This window comes from Ptychodera flava, chromosome 21 (genome assembly GCF_041260155.1).
Source record: "Ptychodera flava strain L36383 chromosome 21, AS_Pfla_20210202, whole genome shotgun sequence".
Taxonomy (NCBI): Eukaryota; Metazoa; Hemichordata; class Enteropneusta; family Ptychoderidae; genus Ptychodera; species Ptychodera flava.
This window is the reverse complement of record NC_091948.1, coordinates 2,041,691-2,055,785: the sequence shown is the minus strand read 5'-3', so window position 1 is coordinate 2,055,785 and position 14,095 is coordinate 2,041,691. Positions and strand designations below refer to the sequence as shown.

The following is a 14,095-nucleotide window of genomic DNA, read 5'->3' as shown; positions in this document are numbered from 1 at the left end:
TTTACTCTATGTTATCAGGATGGTAGCCCCTTAACCCTTAACCCGCAGGACATTTTCCGACCACCGGTCGGGGCTAGGGTTTTGGTTAGTGTCTGGTCGATTAATGTCCAGGAGTGACTGTCCCAGAATCCACTCTGAACAGCGCTGGCCAAAGCTGATTGTTTCGCTCATCGAACTACTATCTTTTCATACCATAAATGAAAATCATACTTGACAGATCTTTAAACGAGTCTGTTGTCTACTTCACGGTCTTTGAAAAGGTCATAGCCTCGGCTTAGAGTGTTCAAGTTAAAATCTATTGATATTTAACTTTTCAATATAATCCAACTTTTCTTACTTCCACGGACAAGGAACATGCGACTTCTTGTAACAAAACGAATTGTAGTGTAGCAAAATCCTTACAACCTGCTACAAATAGCTTCACTGTGATCAAAGTCATAGATCATATAGTACGCCTGTTTACTCTTTGTAGACCAAAACTCTTTGACGGTTGAATTCGGCATATGTGTTCCCAGGACGGATCAAAGTAGACGCACAAACTCTACTATATTAAAGTATATGACAGATCAAAAGTCTACATCATTGAAGAAAACCAATGTGAATGCGACAATGATGGAATGAAGGAAAGGCTTGTTTTAAAGTATTTTTTCCGATTCCGATCAAAATCAACACAAACTGTTCAATATACTGTACTGATTTCAGTGGGACGGTAAAAAAGTGGTTCTAGAATCAAAATAATGGTCAAAAGTCTACATTTTATCAACATTTTCTTGGTCAAAAGTCTATAAGGGGGTCAAAACCGCGGCAAATACAATGTATGTGGGTACCCTTTGGATGGCATTGCCCCCAGTTGCAATAGCTGTACCATGTTACCATATGTATATTACTATAAATCTCTTCTGTATAGTTGACTTTAACGCTCATTGGCAGTACTGCTCCGGTCAAGCATATTGCCTCTACGTATAGAAACGTAACGGCCCGAAGATAAAGACTAATAAAGAGAGGAATCAACGAATGATAGAGTGTGTGTTTTGAGATCAAAACGATGTTGAAAATAAAACCCATTCCTGTTTTCATTGCTGTCTTTATTATGATATTCGGAAAACGTATAAAACTATCTAGTAATTACAAATCCGGCGATTATTCATGATTAGGAAAGTTTATCGAAAATGCTTACTGAAAGAGAAAAGACACCTTATACACAAAGATCTTAGTATACTGTTATCTCACACGCTGAATAGTATTTTATCCAGCACACCGTAAATGTTTGTGTACATGAGATGACAGATAACTCTATTAGGCTGTTAGGGCTTCCGTTCGAATGTCATAATATTAAAACCAAAACAGTATTCCTACTATACTACTACTTGACAAATTTGGTCTTCATTTCAATAACGTACAACCTCTCAGTTGTGAAGGTTCATATCTTCGTACGCATGGTCAAACGCATGAATACGAACTAGTCTTGTAGATGCAATTTTAAGCAACAAAGCCTTTGCCGTGTATGCATGGTCAGCACAGGTATTGGACAATAATGGCGGAGGATGGTGAAGACAATGGAAAGTTGCTTACACTTTCGAAAACAATGAGTCCATGATATGCCATGAAAACTTCACCTTATCTACAGATCCATACAACTATTATAGTAATATTGTGGCATCTTGAAAGGGTAAAGAGGACGGCAGATCATGATAATAAGAGACCAAAAATAAATCGATGGAATCCGATCAAATAGTACGAATATTAAGAAATAAAAAAAGGCATTTTTTATATGATAGCATCTGGCGCCGTGGCTTAGCTGGTTAAAGCGCCTGTCTAGTAAACAGGAGATCCTGGGTTCAAATCCCAGCGGTGCCTATTTTGATAGAAGTATTGACATCCACATTTTACGCCGTGTAATGCCGTTATCAAAACTCAAAATCCCTTTACTTTAGTATACAGAAGCATCTGCAGTATAGAAGGTAATCTCTCGTCACCGCAGCAGACTGTCATGGCAAAAAACGAAAAAAGAAGTGTATCCTTTTAAAAACTTTATTTGATGTGAAGCATATATTTTATGGATATGTTAAAATGTCATAACATAAATTTTATCAACCGTGGTTCAAAGGTAAGGTAGCACAAAGTTGTTTTATCTCTTATTGAAAAAGGAAAAAACATTTAAATTATGAATGACATAAACGTATGTTTCTTCGGAGCTCCTCCTCATATTACAACAACATTGTTAGTAATAGTACCACATCTCTCAAATACTGATCGAAAACCTGTCCCCAGCAGTCCACGCTTTTGCAGTCTCCATGTCGCGTCTCTATGTCGCACATACTTTCTGTAAAAAAAGAGAAAGCTTTAAATTGAATATGAAGTGTCGTTTCCCCGATATCTTACGGTCCAACCTGCACTGATTTAAACGCTGTGTGAATTTAGAAATGAATTTGCAAGCTTACATCTCTGAAACTCAAAATCATCCCTTCTAACTTGTTTCTCTTGCTAGGACACTGGCGCACGTTTCCAAGCGTTCAACAAATTTATTCTAGGGACCGAACCCCTTTGTATTGTTTTGACAACCAGGGAGGATAGAAAAGGGCGGTGATAAGTCATGATATCTCGCTCATATCAGGTATGTATTTTACTTTAGAAAAAAAAAATTGTGCCGGGTGGTTCGTAGAAAGGTAGCGTGGCCGAGTGGTCTAAGGCGCTGTTTTAAGGCACCAGTCATTTCGATGACGTGGGTTCGAATCCCACGCTGCCAGTAAGATTTTGGGCATCTGAGGTCGTTACTTTTATCTTGCGACCTTGTAAATACACTCAACTTGTTTTGAGCCAAGGGGAACATACAATACTTGTTTTCTTGAAAAAAGAAATTCAGCTTTTTTATATAGCCTGCAGAATAACAATGGAGTCTTTTTACGTCTTAGAATATATTTTAGAACCTAACTTTGCAAAAAGGTCGAAGGTATTGACAAGATGATGTCATAAGGAAACGTTTAGTCGAAATATTTTCGTGAAGATTCACTCAAGCTCATGATAACTTGGCCGATAGGAAGTTTTTCGATTCTTTTATGATCAAATGTATGAGAGGGCAGTGACGACAACGCATTAGTCAATGCTCAGAGTAAGAGCTTCATTCGCTGCACATCTCCATATATTCCATGCATCTTTGAGTCAAGAGAGTGTAATGAAGAACAAAATGATGTAAAATGTCACAAAAGTTACAATTATTACCCCTTTGAATACTTTACGTATGGTGATATATAAGCCAAGGTAAAATAATACGCTATGTTACAGCACAATCAGTACTATCCTGAGAAACATGCGTATTATTCGGTGTAAAAATCGTCCTAAGACAAGCATCGATTCATACTATAGGAAGACGGGCCCAGCTTTCTTCAGTTGTGCCACATATGATGTCGCTGTCTCTTTGATCGTTGTATATTTCCAAGCTGTACAAGTTTTTTCATGAATAACCATGTATGTGACCTGGAGTAAAATGTTTGCTTCTTTTACTTTTCTAGTTCATGACATATTAATGTTTTTTCTAAGATTCTTTTCAAGACAAATGTAGGTAGGCCTATGAGTGAAATAAATGTACATGTTAATGAAAAATCAAATAATTTTTTGACACCGAATACACACTATCATTGGATACCATATATTGCGAATGAGGAGAAATCTCTATATGATTTGAACAATTTTTATTTTCCTCTGTAGAAGCAGCAACATGTTAACACCACGTTTACTAGCATTCTTAACAGATAAACAACTTCAAACAATGGAGACCATACTTGACTACTTGACCGCAACGACACTCAGATGTAAACAATTGCTATGGAAACTTCACAAGAATGCCCGTTGGATACATAAATCATTTGCAGTTAGAATACCTGAAAATTGGTACTGCTGGTGATTAAAAAATGAGAAATTAAAAAAAAGAAGTTTATCGCCTGTACATCTGGCGCCGTGGCTTAGCTGGTTAAAGCGCCTGTCTAGTAAACAGGAGATCCTGGGTTCAAATCCCAGCGGTGCCTATTTTGATACAATTGCAAGTTTTCGAGTATGGCACGATTTCTTGTACTGTCTCGACAGATGTTTCTCTGGTGATGATCTCCAACATGAAGATTAAAATGTTCCTGTTCCTTATCTGTTTGATTACCGGAAGGCAGCTAGCTAGCTAGCCAAACGGTGCGAAGTTGTCATTTTGAAATGTGTCTCAGTAATTTTCCTGCTTTTTAATTAACAGCTAAGATGTTCTTCTCGTGTTAATAGAAACGTGACCGTTACTATTTTGTTAGTGAAATGGCGAAATGAAAAGCGACATTCATTCTGTGACATTCATTCATTCGTTCGAAAAAAAATACTTTGGAAAGTTTGTTTGCAAAGTTTGTTACCAATTTCTTCATCGAAAACAGGGCGTTGGTCATAAACTTTGGCAAGCCGCACTATTTGATGAATTGATCGTCAGCTTTGTGAACAGAAAACGGTGCCGATGTCATTTAACGAAAGTTGCCGCTACTTTTTAGGAAACTCGAGATGACTTGTGATGAATTCCAGGGCATTTATACTCTTTGTGAAATGATATTTGTACATTAACCCGTGAAAATTTGTTTTAGCAAGTTATTATTTTAATGTTTAATGTTATTATTTTTAATGTTCCGACTTTGAGAATACAGCCATCAGATGAAACAACTGTTCTTGAAAAATTTTGAACTTGACGTCAAGTAACACCAGATGACTGTAACTTTCAGGAAATCAGGAAGTTGAAAAACACACAAATGATTAAGAAACAGAAAACCCCTAAAAAAACCTTAAAAACCGTAACTGAAGTGATTGAATATGAAATGTTGTTGGAGGACTGAGTATTTGTTTTTTTTTTCAAACTACCGGGGACCAGTCCACTTGCTCACTTCTATATATTTTGCATTTGATTACTACTGCACAAGATGGAGGACCCCCGGGATATCTGGCAATTTTGAAAAAGAATTTTATTCCTTTGATGTTGTGAGCTAAGTACCGGTACATTTATTTGCTATAGTTGGTGACAATTTGCTGATGTCTTAAGTACAAGTTTATACAATTATCAGATTATAATGAACCAAGGTTTCCTCATAAAAATATATCTGATTTGTTATCCTTCGCGATATCAGCAGGTCAGGTAGCGTGGCCGAGTGGTCTAAGGCGCTGGTTTAAGGCACCAGTCATTTCGATGGCGTGGGTCCGAATCCCACCGCTGCCACTATTTTCTTTTATAAGTATCAAATTTTACAGAGTAAAACGGACAGACCATCCACACATTATGAAATGTATGCTGCCAGCATGATATCATTAGTCAGAAACGGGCTGTTAGGTGATATGGTCTCGGATAATGTTACTGCTAATCAAACATGAAACCGAGTATTTGTTCTTCCGTAAGTGATCTGCCTTTTGGCACTGTCTTCCACTACTAAGTTTTGAAGAAATGTAATAAAAATGCAGCTGAGATACTTCATACATGATAGTCATATAATCATGTTTTTATTTTGTATGTCTTATTCTTTCAGACAAATGTGTTGGTGTTTCTCCATTTCATATCACCATCATAAACAACAACAACAACAGCAACCGTAGCAACCTTCCCAATCGATTTGTAATGTTGATGCCATTTCTCGCAATACCACTTTTTCAATCAACCGGTTCTGAAATGGTCGTATTTTTCTTGCATTGAAAGTCTAAAATGTTAGCTGCCACTTTACACAGCTTGCACCCCTTGTGTGTACATAAGACGGAATGTAACGCTCGGCCCTGTACTCAATACCTCCCTAGTATTTACATCTACGGAAACCGATAAGCAACCATCAAAATTATAACAACAACAACCAGATTGCTGAGGTCCCAGTGGTTGTATCAATATCTTCAGACAAGTTGTTGTCTAAAGCTAAATATGTTTCTATAAAAGATGAAAAAAATGTTACACTGTGGAATATCAAGCAAACTGTCATCGACGTAAATCGGTCTCAACGAAAATTCAATGTGTGAAGATATGTCCCAGTCTGATAATACCTCTCCAACCATTTCACGTAAGTAAAACTTCAAACTGACCTGTAGTTTTTGCACTTCATCCGCGAAAGTAAATTTGAGCCTGGCATAATCCGGGTGTCACGGCTGCGATCCTCAATACCGAAATAGTTACTCAAACAAAACGATGTTATTCAACGTTATAACGATATTAGTCAACTTTACGAAAAGTAATTTAGGTTCAGGCCTGGTCATAATGCGATGATTACGAAGCGTCTTTGAGTCAAGAGAGTGAGTCTGAGTGCAATGGAGAGAAAATAATGTAAAATGTCACAAAAGTTACAATTATTATCCCTTTGAATACTTTACGTATGGCGATATAAGCCAAGGCAAAATGATACGCTAAGTTACAGCACAATCAGTACTATCCTGAGAAACATGCGTATTTATTCATTGTAAAAATCACCCTCGGAGAAGCATCGATTCATACTATAGGAAGACGGGCCCAGCTTTCTTCAGTTGTGCCACATATGATGTCGCTGTCTCTTTGATCATTGTATATTTCCAAGTTGTACAAGTTTTTTCATGAATAACCATGTATGTGACCTGGAGTAAAATGTTTGGTTCTTTTACTTTTCTAGTTCATGACATATTATTGTTTTAAGATTCTTTTCAAGACAACTGTAGGTATGAGTGAAATGTAAATGTAGCCTACATGTTAATGAACAATCAAATGATTTTATGACATCGAATACACTCTGTCATTGGATACCAGATATTACGACTGAGGAGAAATCTCTGTGTTATTTGAACAGTTTTATTTCCTCTATAGAAGCAGCAAAATGTTAACACTATGTTTAGCATTTTTAACATATAAACAACTTCAAACAAAAGAGACCATACTTGACTACTTGAATGCAACAACACCTATATGTAAACAATTGCTATGAAAATTTCACAAGAATGCCCGTTCGACACTTTAATCACTTGCAATTAAAATACCTGAAAATTGGTACTTCTGGTGATAAAAAAATAAGAAATTAAAAAAAAAGAATTTTTATATGACTGTACATCTGGCGCCGTGGCTTAGCTGGTTAAAGCGCCTGTCTAGTAAACAGGAGATCCTGGGTTCAAATCCCAGCGGTGCCTATTTTGATACAATTGCAAGTTTTCGAGTATGGCACGATTTCTTGTACTGTCTCGACAGATGTTTCTCTGGTGATGATCTCCAACATGAAGATTAAAATGTTCCTGTTCCTTATCTGTTTGATAACCGGAAGGCAGCTACCTCGCCAAACGGTGCGAAGTTGTCATTTTGAATGTGTCTCAGTAATTTTGTTAACAGAAACGTGATTGTTACTTTTCTGTTGGTGGAATGGCAAAATGGAAAGCGACATTCATTCTGTGTAATTCGTTCGAAAAAAAATACTTTGGAAAGTTGCTTGCAAAGTTTGTACCAATTTCTTCATCGAAAACAGGGCGTTGGTCATAAACTTTGGCAAGCCGCACTATTTGATGAATTGATCGTCAGCTTTGTGAACAGAAAACGGTGCCGATGTCATTTAACGAAAGTTGCCGCTACTTTTTAGGAAACTCGAGATGACTTGTGATGAATTCCAGGGCATTTATACTCTTTGTGAAATGATATTTGTACATTAACCCGTGGAAAATTTGTTTTAGCAAGTTATTATTGTCCTGATTTCATATCCGACTTTTGAGAATACAGCCATCAGATGAAACAACTGTTCTTGAAACATTGTGAACTTGACGTAAAGTAACATCGGATGTAACTTTCAGGAAATCGAAAAACACACAAATGATTAAGAAACAGAAAACCCCTAAAAAAACCTTAAAAACCGTAACTGAAGTGATTGAATATGAAATGTTGTTGAAGGACTGAGTATTTGTTTTTTTTTTCAAACTACCGGGGACCAGTCCACTTGCTCACTTCTATATATTTTGCATTTGATTACTACTGCACAAGATGGAGGACCCCCGGGATATCTGACAACTTTGAAAAAGGATTATATTCCTGTGATGTTGTGAGCTAAGTACATTTTTTTGCTATAGTTGATGACAATTTGCTGATGTCTTAAGTACAATTATCAGATTATAATGAACCAAGGTTTCCTCATAAAAATATATCTGATTTGTTATCCTTCGCGATATCAGCAGGTCAGGTAGCGTGGCCGAGTGGTCTAAGGCGCTGGTTTAAGGCACCAGTCATTTCGATGGCGTGGGTTCGAATCCCACCGCTGCCAGTAAATTCTTTTAAGTCTAAAGTTTTACAGAGTAAAACGTGCAGACCATCCATTCATTATGATATGTATGTTGCCTGCATGGTATGATATCAATTGTCAGAAATGGGTTTTAAGGTGCTATGGTATCGTGTACTTGTTTTATGTTCTAATACTTCCCACAACTGCAGTGATTTAATCTGAAATTTTGTTGTCATTGTATGCCTACAAATGTTACTGCTAATCAAAAACGAAATCAAGTATTTGTTCTTGCATAAGTGATCTGCCTTCTGGCACTTCTGTTCCACTGCGAAGTTTTGAAGCACTGTAATAAAAATGCAGCCGAGTGTTTTATATGATATTCACATATTGTTTTATTTTTTTATATGTTACTCTTTCAGATGAATTTATTCATGCTCCTTCATTTCATATCACCATCATCACTACCACCACCACCAACAACAACAACCACAACCTTCCCTATGGATTTGCAATGTTGATGCTATCTCACTAATACCACTTTTTTCAATCAACCGGTCATGAAAATGTCGTGATTTTCTTGCCTTGACTGCCAGTTTGCTCAACTTGCACCCCTTCATATGGGAAGGTACGTAACGCTCGGCCCTGTACTCAATACTTCCCAAGAATTTACAACTATGGAAACTCGATAAAAAACGAACAAAATTAAACAAAACAACAACAACAACAACGAGACTGCTGAGGTCCCTGTGGTTGTATCAATATATCTTCAGACAGGTCTTTATGAGGATAAATATCATTTTTTTATCTTATCTTATCTTATTCTATAATAGACCAATAAAATGTTACACTGTGGAATATAGAGCAAATGGTCATCGACGTACATCGGTCTCATTAAAACGTCTTCCATTCAACGTGTGAGGATTTATCCCAGTCTGATAATGCTTCTATAACCATTTCACGTGCGTAAAACTGACCTGTAGTTTTTACACATCCTTGGCGAAAGTAAATTTGAATCTTGTGTAACCTGGGTGTCATGGCGACGTTTATACTTACGCGGTATTCTCTTGCTGTCGCCTCTCAAGAGAATACCGCGTAAGTATAAATGTCGCCGTGCTCTACATCTGATTTTAAAGGTATACTGTCACCTGTTCCAATTTTGCCACAGTTACCATGGAAAGAGAAAATCTAACCAATCACAGATTTTAAGCAGGTGGCCGCTTTTTAAAAACAACGCCCTCACATAGGCATTTTGAATACCAAGGAACGCCTCTTTGACCATATATGGGCATATTTAGATTACAAGTGACTGTATATCTTTAATCAGATTGGTTCATGACATATCAATGCTTTTCTAACTTTTTCTGCAAGATAGTAGTAGACATGAGTGAAATATAAAGGTACATGTTGATGAACAATCAGATAATTTTATGACATTTAATACGCCCTATCATTGGAACCAGATATTGCGACAGAGGAGAAATCTCTGTGCGTTTTCGAATGATTTTATGTGTGTAGCAAATGCTGAATGACAATTATCTGAAGTAGTTTTCCACCACAAAAAAGAGCGTGATTTAAACAAATCTTAAGGGACTTATGTAGTAAATTTCAAAGAAATTGGACAAGCCCTTTCAGAGAATACAGACTTTTTGACCATGAATGGCATAAATTGCCCTAAAAAGACAAATATTGAAATTTCACCACATCTATGCACATCCAATCAATTTTGACATGCTGCTACAGAGAAATAGATGTTTTGATCAAAAAGGGCAACAATTGCTCTAAAAACACAAATATGCAAATTTCACTATATTTTGCAAACAGCTTCTCAGCTTGTCAAAATCAATTGTAAATCATGAGATATGCATGATGTTTGGTGGAGTGAATGTAGGCATTTCACCACGCAGTAGAAAGGGAAGCCAGGAAACCAAAATAGTCAATTTTCAAAACTATAGGAAGCTACTGAGGAGCAAGAAGACCATATTTCAGAGGAAGATGTGTAATCTGAAAAAAATGCTCCCCAAGTGCCACCAAATAACACCATTTTAATCTCTATTTTTCAAAAGCTCCAACGGCAGGAGGGGGACACCCCCGTGACCGCTTGCACAGCCGCTTGTGGTGTGCACCACATCTTTGCCCTCTTTATCCTCAGACAGCGACGAACTTAAAAAAAATTATAAATCTGAAAATTGACTCTGAAAAAAAAATATTTGCATAGCTAATCTCAATTGTAAAAATTTTTTTTTAGAAATTTACAACAGTAAAAAAAAATTTCACAATTTCATTGTGACCACCCCCTCCCAAGATCTAATGGTCCATCCCTTAGACCGATTAGAATACATTTCTATTCCTAAAAATCGCACTTCTGCTGATAACCAAAAAGGAATGAACAAAAAGCAAGAGATTGTCAAACAAAGCCAATACACGTGTAATGAATATTATTATTGTTGACAAATGAATCCTTGTCAGGACTTGAACTCAACTTTAAACGATAACAATGGTGACTTTACAAATATAGGATGTGTTAATAAGCTAAGGTACCGGACAGAAATGACAGGGGGAGGCCAATGTTTTTGTGTGGGTCGTAATTTTTTGCGCAAGTATTTTTGAAGGTTCATGAAATTTCATGCATGCCTTTTTGGGAGGGTCACAATTTTTGGCAATTATCAGAAGGCAAGGTGCAGCTATATCTGTACTTTTACATATGTTTGATAATTCATGTAAATGTTCTTTGCTTGAAGTGGGAGGTAAAAGTGCATGTGAGTACACGAAATTTGAATTTTGGATTTCACCGAAAATATAAATTCAGTATACACGTGATTCTATGAGAAAAGTATGAATAATTTTTTTCGCAATATGAAATAAGCAATATCTGTGTATTTATAGATGTTGGATAATTGACATAAATGTACTTGATTATAGTAAGGATGTTTCAAATGATTATGTGTACAAGAAATTTGATTTTACAATTTAACCGAAAATCATACATGGTTGATCCATTATACATGGTTGTCTATGAGAAAACTTTGAACAAATGTTTCCAATGTATAACTAGCAATATCTGTGCATATACATAAACTGAATAATTGACATAAATGTACTTGATTAGAAGAGGTGATTACAAGTGCGTATGTGTACAAGAAATTTGATTTTAGAATTTCACTGAAAATGTTGATTCACTATACATGGCAGTATTGTTGTGAAGTTTCTTTAAACAGCTCATTCAGTCTTTGCATCCATCATAAACTTAGCAATGTAAAATGTGACCCTCCACATAGACTAAGTTTGCAAAATGAGACCCTCCCCCTAGGGCAAGTTTGTGAAACTTGACCCTCCCCATTCCTCCGGCCTACCCCTCTCTTCATAACCGAATGCTCCCTTTACACTATGTTGAGCATTTCTAATAGATTAGCAACTTAAAACAATCGTACATATACTTGACTGCAATGACATTTTATATACATATTGCTATGAAACGTTTACAACAATACCTGTTCGAAAGACAGATCATTGGCAGTTAGAATACATTAATTACCTAAAAATCGGTACTACTGACGATAACAAAAAAAGGAATGAATAAAAAGAAAGAAAGTTCGAATATATATCATCTGGAACCGTGTCTAGTAAACAGGAGATTCAAATCCTAGCGGTGCCTATTTTGTTACGATTGCAAATTTTCGAGTATGGCACGATTTCTTGCACTGTCTATATACATCGTCTCATGTTCCTTCTCTGTTTGATTACGGGATAGCAGCTAGCTCGCCAAACGGTGTGAAGTTGTCATTTTGAAACGTTTCTCGGTAATGTTTTACTCCTTTTAATTAGTATCTAGATATATAATGTTCTTCTTGCGTTATAAGAAACGTGGCCGAATTTTCTGTTCGTGGAATGGCGAAATGGAAAGTGACATCAATTCTCTATAATTCGCTTCGGAAAAGCACTCTGGAAAGATTGTTTTTGATTTCTTCATCGAAAAAAAAGCATGGGTCATAAACCATGGCAAGTGCACTATTTGATGCGTCGGCTTTAAAACGATGCCAATGGCATAAACAAAACTCCTCGCCCTTTGCGGAAAACCAGGAATGTTTCATAATGGTGTCCAGAGCGTTTATACTCTTTGTGAAATTATTCACAGATGAATATCACCATGGAAAATTTATTTCAGCAAATTATTACTTTGAGTGTCTTAATTTCATATCCGACTTTTGAAAAACACCATCAGATGAAACAACTGTTCTTGAAACATTTTGGGACCCCCTACCCAAAAAAGAAACAGAGCAAAAACAAAATAAAAAGTCCTACCACGGGGCAGGTGCCGCCAACTGGTACATTTAATCAATTTCACAAAATAATCACAAAACATGTTTTGAAGGCTGATATACCGATTTTACTTATTTTTGACCTTGACCTAAAATTGGAGGGGAAAGTAGAGCTGTTCGTAAATGTCCACTGACATTCATTAAGCATTTTTACTTCAGCCAATACCTAATTTGCAAATCTCATGAACTTTCCTAATAAGGGATATATACCTGGATAAACTTAATCAAAGTTGGCGAAACATGCTATGTACATTGATGATACTAGGGTAAAACAATATTGAAAGCCATTAAGCATTTTAAATTCAGCTAATCACTAATTTGCATATTGAACAAACTTTTCCAATTAGTTATATATATCTTGATTGGCATGATCAAAATTGATGAAACTTGCTATGTATATTTGAGATACGCTGATATAAAAATCATTAAAGTTGTTTTAGCAGGTTAAGATAAAATTATTACTAATTTGCATATTTAAATAACTTTCCTAGTTAGGGATATGTATCTGAATTCATTGGATCAAAGTTGATAATACTTGTGTTGGTCATTGAAGATACTGAGATAAAACATTATTGAAAGTCAGTTTGCATTGTTACTTCAGCTAACTACTTATTTGCATATTTAATGAATTTTCCTTATTAGGGATAGCTATATGGATTGGCTTAATCGAAGTTGACAAAACGTGCTATGTACATTGAAGATACGATGATCTAACATTACTGAAGTCATTTAGAATTTTTACTTCAGCTAATTACTAATTTGCATATTCAACGAACTTTCCTCATCAGATATATAAACAGTAAATCCTGTCTAAACCGAACCCTTCAGGGACTGAGAAAATTGTTTGGTTTGGAGAGGTGTTTGGTTTACAGAGGTCCCTTTAACATAGTGTTCTAATGGAATGGGACTTGGAAAAGGGTTCAGTTTAGACACATTTGCAGTTTCGACAGGGTTCGGTTTAGACAGGTTTCACAGTATCTTGATTGACATATGCAAAGTTGATGTAACTTGCTATGTATATTGTTGATATTACAAAAAGTCGGTTTAGATTTTTTAGACCATCTCATTACTAATTTGCATATTTAACAAACGTTTTTAATTAGGGATATATCTTGATTGACTTGATCAAAGTCGATGAAACTTGCTATGTACATTAAAGAAACTATAATAAAATATTCATGAAAGTTGTTTAGCATTATTACATCCGCAAGTTACTAATTGGCATATTTAACTAACTTTCCCAATTAAATGTGACTGGAAGGACTCTAAAAATGTTTATGGAACTTGCTATGTCTTTTGAGACAATTGTGTTGTATTAGAGATATTTCGCATTTTCATGTCAGCTAATTCATAATTTGCATATCTCATGAGCTTTCACAATTTGGCATATATAGCTTGAAGGACTTGACCAAGGCAATTATATTACTTAAAGTGATGATACAACTACAGCAGTCAAAGAAATTTAGTTTTTTTATTTCAGCTAATTACATAGTTATATACTTAATGACCTTGGAATCTGTGGTGATTATTGTTCATGATGTTGATCATAACACTGTCAATGAAGTTACAAAAATG

General features: G+C 35.9%; 5 non-coding genes across 5 annotated transcripts; all 5 read left to right on the top strand.

The window, feature by feature from the left end:
• The first annotated feature begins 1,783 nt into the window (after nucleotides 1-1,783).
• Trnat-agu (transfer RNA threonine (anticodon AGU)) lies at nucleotides 1,784-1,857 on the top strand. The gene has a single exon. It is a non-coding gene; the product is annotated as a tRNA-Thr (tRNA).
• A 2,091-nt stretch (nucleotides 1,858-3,948) lies between these two features.
• Nucleotides 3,949-4,022, top strand: Trnat-agu (transfer RNA threonine (anticodon AGU)). Its single transcript has one exon. It is a non-coding gene; the product is annotated as a tRNA-Thr (tRNA).
• Nucleotides 4,023-5,145: 1,123 nt separating this feature from the next.
• Trnal-aag (transfer RNA leucine (anticodon AAG)) lies at nucleotides 5,146-5,227 on the top strand. Its single transcript has one exon. It is a non-coding gene; the product is annotated as a tRNA-Leu (tRNA).
• Nucleotides 5,228-7,060: 1,833 nt separating this feature from the next.
• On the top strand, nucleotides 7,061-7,134 carry Trnat-agu (transfer RNA threonine (anticodon AGU)). Its single transcript has one exon. It is a non-coding gene; the product is annotated as a tRNA-Thr (tRNA).
• Nucleotides 7,135-8,164: 1,030 nt separating this feature from the next.
• Nucleotides 8,165-8,246, top strand: Trnal-aag (transfer RNA leucine (anticodon AAG)). The gene has a single exon. It is a non-coding gene; the product is annotated as a tRNA-Leu (tRNA).
• Nucleotides 8,247-14,095: the final 5,849 nt, after the last annotated feature.